Below are 9,991 nucleotides of genomic sequence, written 5' to 3'. Positions count from 1 at the left end.
AATGTAGTGGGGTTAGAGAGTGAGCAATAATTGGAGCAGGGAACACAGACATAATTCAGTCCCCATTTCTCTTCAATTTTAAAAGAAAATTAGAATCTGAAAGCATTCATACAGCACCTTTCACGACCTCAAGATGTCCCAAAGTGCTTTATAGTCAATGAAGTACTTCTGAAGTGTAATCACTGTTGTAGGAAATGCGACAGTCAACTTGTGCACTGCAAGGTCCCATAACCAGCAATGAGATAATGACCAGATCATCTGTTTTAGTGTAGTTGGTTGAGGGATGAAATGTTGGTCAGGCCACTGGAGAGAACTCCCACGCGCTTCTTCGAATAGTGCCCAAGGGTTCTTTGCTGTCCACCTGAGAGGGCAGACAGGTCCACAGTTTAATCCAAAAAGCAGCACCTCCGACAGTACTCCTTCAGTACTGCACTGTAGTGTCAGCCTAGATTATATGGTCAAAACTCTGGACCCACAATTTTCTGACCTGATGTGACAGGGCTACCATTGAGCCAAGGCAGACCACCACACATATAACCATTCTGCCCTTATTTTTATATTTTGCATTATAAATTTATAATGGAAATGCCTATGTAAACTTGCTATATTGTATTTATAACCCCCACACCAACCCCACCATCCCAGTCAAGGCACTGTAACAAATGTGATCATAGAAATTCATAATGGAAAAAGTTGGCAGGAATTGCGTGCGCACGAAAGATTTTTAATGGCCCAGAAATTCTGGTCCCAACGCGTGAGTACGCACGGGGTACTCGCGCGTAGGTCCAATGAAAGTGTCGGTTTCGTGCATGCACTGCGCATGCATGGGAAACCGGCACTTCCGTTCCCCTGAAAGAAGGGGTTGAGAGGTGGAATGTGTGCACCGGAGAGGCAGCGCGTGCGCATCGAACTTACGCTTTTTTTGCAGGTTTCACCGGGAGGGTAAGTCTCCAGCAGTTACACTTTTAAAAAGCAGGTGCAAGGCCTGCTTTTAACAAGGTAAGTGGTGAATTAATTCAAATTAAAACATTTTTTCCACAGGTTTATTATTTTTAAATACTTTAAAGAAAGGTAAGTTTATTTTTAGCCCGTTAGAAAATGTAATTAATTTTTTCAAAAATTTAAATTATTGTTTAAAATAGTTATTTCATGTCATTTATAGTTATTTAAAAAAAGTGATGTTTTAAAAAAAAATTATTTGAAGTTTTAGTGATGTTTTGGGGCTTATAGTATTTATAGGTTTGACAGCTCTTCCTGTCAAACTTATGAATGAAGCATTCCCTGCTACCATTGGCTCTCCATGGCCCACGTGATCCCAGGGGATGCATCGAACTAACTGCACCCCTGGGATACGCAAGCACTGCGCGCCGGCAGTTGGAGCAGGCCCAGGATCGCAATCCCACGTGGGCCCACAGCTCAACGGCCGGCGCGCTAGGTAAGTGCAGGTCGGAGACTTGCACCCGCGGGAAGCCCCCGACCCAAATTTCTGGGCCAATATATTTTAGATAGAAATCAAGGGTTAACTGCGTGCTCCTTTTGCCTTCTTTTCCAGAATACCCTTCTGTATCCAATCTTCAAAATGAGTCAACTCCAGCATTAGACCTGACTGCACTCTAGAGAGTGGTCCTGCAATCAGTGTATCAGCTACATCCCAACAGAAGGGATGTTGCTGGTTTCCTCTTCTTGCTCCTGTTCCTCTTCCTATTCTCTCACTGGTGGTTCGTGTAATACCACTTGTGCTCAATTCACATTGTTAATGTCGTCAAAGTTAGCTGCAGGGCAGCCTATAAAATCCAAATTCTCTTCTCTTCCTCTCTGTGTGGCCAAATACTTCCTTTCATGTGTCAGTGTAGTTTAAGCAGTTATTTACTGACTTTAATGCAACTCGACAGGCAGTAATAAAGTTAGAGGTTAGTGTATAAAGTTGAAAATGTCTTGGATCGTGATCTTTTTCAATAACAAACTGTTTGTACAATACTTTATGTGACCGTGAAATACGTTGGGCAGGATTTTCATTCAGGAGTCGGGTGGGAGGCGGGACTACAACTTTTGGGGTTGTAGTCCCGCCTCCATCTAAATGCGGCCAATCCACGCGATTTTAACTTGATTGACCTTGTTGAGCCCACCCAGCGGGCTCAGCAGGCCAATTAAGGGCCACTCGGCAACAGGTGATGTCACAGACTGAAATTTCATCTGTCAAGAGCTTTTGACAGATGAAATATCAGCGTTTCACAGCTGTTTGAAGCTGTCAAACACTAACAATCATACTTCTGACCTGAGTCCTTCTCCACAGACTCAGTTAGAAATCTCTCCTGCACAGAAAGCTGCAGGCTGTCACTTTTGACAGTTCGCGGTCATTCTGCTTTCTGTGCCGGTGAGATGAGGGACTCCCCGAACCTAAAGGAAGGAAGGCTGAAAAGGTAAGAAAAGGTATGTAAAACTTATTTAATCACTTTAGACACACCAAACACACTTACCTTTGCACTCATGCACACATCACTCACCTGAACACCGACATCTCGACCCCTCCAAGTCCTTCAACCCGACGGCCCGACTCCTCTAACTTGACGTGGTTTGGAGCTGTCGGGAATCCCACACTTCAACTTTAAAAATAGGGATTAGGCTAAAAACTGCCTGTTAACTACCTGTTAACAGGCAGTTAATTGGCACTAATCCCTTCCCGCCTCAGGTAGGCGGGTCTCAGTGCAGGGCGGGTACCCGTCTCCTTTGAAACTGGCATGGAGTTGGGTTTGGGTGTGGGATGCGGTTGAGACTCCTGATTTCGGGATTTTAATCCCCCGCACGCCTCCAATGCCGACTCCACGGCCCAATGAAAATCCTGGCCATGGACTTTGTTTAAGCAGGAACTGAACATCCTGCAGACCTTGAGACTGTTATGCTGTAGGAATCTGCTGAACATCTGTTGATCTTATGACTTATGAAGAACCATTTAGAAAGGTCAATGTCAGGGAGTCCACAGACACTGGTCGTATCAGCACAACCAGTGTTGGGGGGATTGCACTCAGTGACCAGAAGATAACTGGCTCAGCAAAGCAACAGTTTGCTGACAGGTGGAGCCTGGCAAAGCCGAGAGAGCCAGGTGGATCAATGCTGCCGTCGCCAGGTTGCTGAGTAAATCTGAGGGGCGATTCAAAGGTAGGACTTCATAAGAACATAAGAAATAGGAGCAGGAGTAGGCCAATCGGCCCCGCCATTCAATAAGATCATGGCTGATCTGATCCTAACCGCCAATCTACTATCACAGAACCATCTCCTGAATCTAACAGAATTAGACACACGAAATAGGAGCAGGATCAGGCTACACGGCCCCTGGGCCCGCTCCGCTACCCACAGGGCCATGTCCGATCCGAACCTAGACTCATGTCCAAATTCCTGCCCGCTCCCCGTAACCCTTAATTCCCTTTACTTCTAGGAAACTGTCTATTTCTGTTTTAAATTTATGTAATGATGTAGCTTCTACAGCTTTTTGGGGCAGCATATTCCATGGACCTACCACCCTCTGAGTGAAGTAGTTCCTCCTCATCTCAGTTTTGAAAGAGCAGCCCCTTATTCTAAGACTATGCCCCCTAGTTCTAGTTTCACCCATCATCGGGAACATCCTCCCCGCATCCACCCAATCCAACCCCTTCACAATCTTATATGTTTCAATAAGATTGCCTCTCATTCTTCTGAACTCCAATGAGTAGAGTCCCAATCTACTCAACCTCTCCTCATATGTCCATCCCCTCATCCCCGGGATTAACCGAGTGAACCTTCTTTGTACTGACTCGAGAACAAGTATGTCTTTTCTTAAGTATGGACACCAAAACTGTACGCAGTATTCCAGGTGCGGCCTCACCAATACCCTGTACAACTGAAGCAATACCTCCCTATCTTTATATTCTATCCCCCTAGCAATGAAAGCCAACATTCCATTGGCCTTCTTAATCACTTGCTGCACCTGCATACTAACCTTTTGAGTTTCGTGCACCAGGACCCCCAGATCCCTTTGTACTTCAGTACTTTCCAGTTTCTTGCCATTAAGATAATAACTTGCTCTACGATTTTTCCTGCCAAAGTGCATAACCTCACACTTTCCAGTATTGTATTACATCTGGCAAATCTCTGCCCACTTACTTAGCCTGTCTATGTCCCCTTGCAGGTTTTTTATGTCCTCCTCACTCACTACTTTCCCTCCCATCTTAGTATCATCTGCAAACTTTGATATGTTACACTTGGTCCCCTCCTCCAAATCCAAGTGCTGTCAAAGGGAAACACTGATGTGCTTGGGAAATGACAAAGTTACATTTGCAGTAACTACTGGCAGTCGTCTGCGGAAATAAAATCTGAGATACCGATCTCGAGGAACAGCACCTCATCTTCCGATTAGGCACTTTACAGCCTTCCGGACTCAATATCGTTCAACAACTTCAGATCATAACCTCGGCCCCTATTACATTTTTATATATTTTTTATCCACACCTTTGGTTTGTGCCTTTTCCTTTTTTTCTCTCCCACATGGCAGCTGTCTCTCACTCTGCCAGCGCATTTCACACCTCATCTAGAGCCGTCTTTTGTCTCTTTACCTGTCCTATTACCATCTCGTCTCATCTTGAATACCTCTTAATGTCTCTTCACCTCTCACAGACCTTCCCTTTTGTTCTTCCATCCCCTCCCCCATTTCCCAGCCCCCAAACTGGCCTTTTAATCTGTTTCATTTCCTGTTTTTTTCTCAGTTCTGAAGAAGGGTTTCGACCTGAAACGTTGACTGTTTCTCTCTCCATGGATGCTGCCTGGCCTGCTCAGTTTTTCCAGCGTTTTCTGTTGTTATTTCTGAGATATATATGCTGGTAACTAGGAACCCAAAATACATGCGATTTGCTTCTTTGGGTTATTTTAAACACACAGCAATAATAACAATAATCACAGCGCCATTTGAAATAAATGCCTCAAAAGACAGTCTAGAATAAGAGTGACAAAAGTTGATTACCTCCGAAGCAGCAATGGATATCAGACCCAGCACTGCAATAAGTAGGAATGACATGGATTCAAGTGGCTGCGGAAATGAAGAGGCGATTATTGATGAGTCACTTTGGAGCTGACGAGAGGACCTGACCGTAATCAGTGGGAGTGGGAGTGATCTAAGTTCTAATTACTTTTGTAAAGTAGGAGAGCAAGAATTGTAAATCTGAGGTTTAAAAGGGATAATAAAGCCTTAATTAAAACTGTGAATCAGTAGGAAGACCTTTAGACCGTCATTGTCAGTTACTCTTAGTGCTGGGTGGCAGTGCTGAAGACTTCAGAGCTGGGTGAAGATCACCAGGGAAATGTGAATTGAGATAAATTACTTCAGTTAAGGTGATGCAACTGTAGGCAGAAATTTCCTGCCGCCTGTGCTGGCTCTTGGCAGAAGCTTCCTGCTTTGAGTTGAGCAAGTGCCGTCAGAGAAAACTCCAGCCCACAGTTCCACCACCAATTAAAGAAGAAAAGGAGAAAGGCGAAGAGAGAAAGCCCGACCAGATTCAACAGGCTATAATGCTGGCTGCACTGTACAGGCGCAAGCAAACTTGTGAGTAGAGGCACGTCACTTCACGCAAAAATTCAGCACTTCCGCCCAACTCCTTTAACACTGCAATGTGGCAGCCGGATACACACCAAATGATTGATTGAGTGCCTCAATACCTCTCCACTGTCCTGTTTTAGTCCAGAGTGTCTATTGACACCAATGTGTCAGCCAATGAGTTGCACCATGTCAGCCAATGAGTTAGAGGTGGGATGGAAATTATGACAGGACTTACAGCAAATAATCTATTTTACAGCAAACAAAGTCTATTTACTCAGCAGAGTCTACTTAAACAGCACACTACGGCAAACAGTCTACAGAGTCTATTTAAACAATGCACAACATCAAACAGTCTACAGAGTCTATTTAAACAGAGCCACTACAAACTATAGCAAACAGAACTCATGACCGAAACTACAGCAAGCTCTCCCGATAAAAGCAGGGTGATTTCTCCAGCAGTGAGTGGAGGATAGTGACATAATACAAATTATGTGCGTAAAATCAATCCTAGTCACTTGCAGCAACGCAATCTCCAGGCGAGATTAACGGGGGAATTACCCAATCACCTCTATTCTGGCCAGGAATAGTGGCATCACTATATAGATATGTCACTATATGCAACTGCATTAGTCAGGATGTCCCACCAAACACTGATGCTGAGATAGTCAGTAGCAAACTTCCAAGCCAATGAAATCAGCTGATTTTAAAGAAAAGTGCACTCCCACTCCCAAGCATCAGTGTGACTGCTGCCCTATTATTATTGCAGTTTAATTTTGAAAGTGGGAGAGGTGCACTAGCCTCAGCTCAATACAAGGAGGTTTAAGATAGGTTTACAGTGCATGTGTGTAAATGCATGAAGCGTGGTAAATAAGCTTGGTGAGCTGCAGGTGCAAATAGCCACATGGGAATATGATGTTGTGGTGATAATGGAGGCCTGGCTCAAAAAAGGGCAGGATTGGGTATTAAATATCCCTGGATATAAGGTGTTCAGGAAAGATAGGAAAGGAAAGAAAGGAGGTGGGGTGGCAGTATTGGTTAAGGAGAATGTTACAGTGCTGGAGATAGAGGATGTCCTGGAGGGTAGTTAACAGGCAGTTTTTAGCCGAATCCCTATTTTTAAGGTTGAAGTGTGGGATTCCCGACGGCTCCAAACCACGCCATAGAGTCATAGAGTCATAGAGTAATACAGCACGGATAGAGGCCCTTCGGCCCATCGTGTCCGCGCCGGCCATCAAGCCCTGCCTAATCTAATCCCATATTCCAGCATTTGGCCCGTAGCCTTGTATGCTATGGCATTTCAAGTGCACATCCAAATGCTTCTTAAATGTTGTGAGGGTTTCTGCCTCCACAACCCTTTCAGGCAGTGAGTTCCAGACTCCAACCACCCTCTGGGTGAAAAAGTTCTTTCTCAAATCCCCTCTAAACCTCCCGCCCTTTACCTTGAATCTATGCCCCCTAGTTATTGACCCCTCTACTAAGGGAAAAAGCTCCTCAGCATCCATCCTATCTATGCCCCTCATAATTTTGTACACCTCAATCATGTCCCCCCTCAGCCTCCTCTGCTCCAAGGAAAACAAACCCAATCTGCCCAGTCTCTCTTCATAGCCGAAGCGCTCCAGCCCTGGTAACATCCTGGTGAACCTCCTCTGCACCCTCTCTAACGCGATCACATCCTTCCTGTAGTGTGGCGACCAGAACTGCACACAGTATTCCAGCTGTGGCCTAACCAGTGTTTTATACAGCTCCATCATAACCTCCTTGCTCTTATATTCAATGCCTCGGCTAATGAAGGCAAGTATCCCATATGCCTTTTTTACCACCTTATCCACCTGTTCCGCCGCCTTCAGGGATCTGTGTACTTGCACACCCAGATCCCTCTGACCCTCCGTCTTGCCTAGGGTCTTTCCATTCATTGTGTATTCCTTTGCCTTGTTAGTCCCCCCAAAGTGCATCACCTCGCACTTTTCCGGGTTAAATTCCATTTGCCACTGTTCCGCCCATCTGACCAACCCATCTATATCGTCCTGCAGACTGAGGCTACCCTCCTCGCTATTTACCACCCTACCAATTTTTGTATCATCCGCGAACTTACTGATCATACCCTTTACATTCATATCCAAGACATTAATGTAGACCACAAACAGCAAGGGACCCAGCACCGATCCCTGTGGTACCCCACTGGCCACAGGCTTCCAGTCACAAAAACAACCTTCGACCATCACCCTCTGCCTTCTGCCACTAAGCCAGTTTTGTATCCAATGTGCCAAGGCACCCTGGATTCCATGGGCTCTTACCTTCTTGACCAGTCTCCTGTGCGGGACTTTATCGAAGGCCTTACTGAAATCCATGTATACCACATCCACTGCGTTACCCTCATCCACACACCTAGTCACCCCCTCAAAAAATTCAATCAAATTAGTCAGACATGATCTTCCCTTGACAAAGCCATGTTGACTATCCCTGATTAATCCTTGCCTCTCCAAGTGGAGACAAATTTTGTCCCTCAGGATTTTTTCCAATAATTTTCCTACCACTGATGTTAGGCTCACTGGCCTGTAGTTCCCCGGTTTTTCCCTACTACCCTTCTTGAATAATGGTACTACATTAGCGGTTCTCCAGTCCTCTGGCACATCCCGTGGCCAGAGAGGTCCTGAATATATGTGTTAGAGCCCCCGCAATCTCCTCCTTTGCCTCACACAGCAGCCTGGGATACATTTCATCCGGGCCTGGGGATTTATCCATTTTTAGGCCAGCTAAAACCGCCAATACCTCCTCCCTCTCGATGTTAATATGTTCGAGCATATCACAGTCCCCCCGCCCTATTTCTATGTCTACATCGTCCTTCTCCATAGTGAAAACAGATGCAAAAAATTCATTTAGAACCCCTCCTACATCTTCCGGCTCCACACACAGATTGCCACTTTTGTCCCTAATGGGCCCTATTTTTTCCCTAGTTATCCTCTTACCCTTAATATACTTATAAAACATCTTAGGATTTTCCTTTATTTTGCTCGCCAGTGTTATTTCATGGCCCCTCCTTGATCTCCTAATTTCTTTTTTAAGTATCTCCCTGCACTTTTTGTACTCCTCTAGGGCTTCCTCCATCTTTAGCCTTTTGTATCTACCAAAAGCCCTCCTTTTTTTCCTAATCCATTCTCGTATATCCCCTGACATCCAAGGTTCCCTGTGGTTTTTGGAACCACCCTTGACCTTTACGGGAACATGTTGCCATTGTATGATCTCAATCTCCCTTCTGAAAGCCTCCCATTGCTCCGATGCGGATTTTCCTACAAGTAGCTGATCCCAGTCCATTTTGGCCAGATCCTGCCTTATCCTATTAAAATCGGCCTTCCCCCAATTTAGAACCTTTATTTCTGGCCCATCCCTGTCCTTTTCCATGACCACCTTAAATCTTACCATATTATGGTCACTATCACCAAAGTGCTCACCTACTAGCACTTTTTCCACTTGGCCGGCCACATTCCCTAGAATTAGGTCCAGTACCGCCCCCTCTCTTGTAGGACTTTCTACATGCTGGCTCAAAAAGCTCCCCTGGATGCACTTTAAGAATTCTACACCCTCTGAGCCTTTCACACTCTGACTATCCCAGTTAATATTGGGGAAGTTGAAATCCCCCATTATTATTACCCTATTATTTGCACATTTCTCTGTTAGAGGAGTCGGGCCGTCGGGTTGAAGGACTTGGAGGGGTCAAGATGTCGGTGTTCAGGTGAGTGATGTGTGCATTAGTGCAAAGGTAAGTGTGTTTGGTGTGTCTAAAGTGATTAAAGAAGTGTAAATGACCTTTTCTTACCTTTTCAGCCTTCCTTCCTTTAGGTTCGGGGAGTCCGTCATCTCACCGGCACAGAAAGCAGAATGGCTGCGAACTGTCAAAAGTGACAGCCTTCAGCTTTCTGTGCCGGTGAGATTTCTAACTGAGTCTGTGGAGAAGGACTCAGGTTAGAAGTAAGACTGTCAGTGTTTGACAGCTTCAAACAGCTGTGAAATGCTGATATTTCATCTATCAAAATCTCTTGACAGATGAAATTTCAGTCTGTGACATCACCTGTTGCCGGGTGGCCCTTAATTGGCCTGCTGAGCCCGCTGGGTGGACTCAACAAGGTCAATCAAGTTAAAATCGCGCGGATTGGCCGCATCTCGATGGAGGCGGGACTACAACCCCAAAAGTTGTAGACCCGCCTCCAACCCAACTCCTGAATGAAAATCCAGCCCATAGGGTACAAAAATAAGGAAATTATGATGAACCTTTATAAAACACTGCATTGGCCTCAACTGGAGTATTGTGTCCAATTCTGGGCACCACACTTAAGGAAGGATGTCAAGGCCTTAGAGAGGGTGCAGAAAAGATTTACGAGAATGATTCCAGGAATGAGGGACTTCAGTTCCATGCATAAACTAGAGAAGCTA

Source organism: Somniosus microcephalus, chromosome 24, assembly GCF_052327205.1.
Source record: "Somniosus microcephalus isolate GS21.2 chromosome 24, FLI_Smic_1.0, whole genome shotgun sequence".
NCBI classification, from domain to species: domain Eukaryota; kingdom Metazoa; phylum Chordata; class Chondrichthyes; order Squaliformes; family Somniosidae; genus Somniosus; species Somniosus microcephalus.
The sequence above is the reverse complement of the archived record's forward strand: the minus strand, read 5'-3'. Positions refer to the sequence as shown.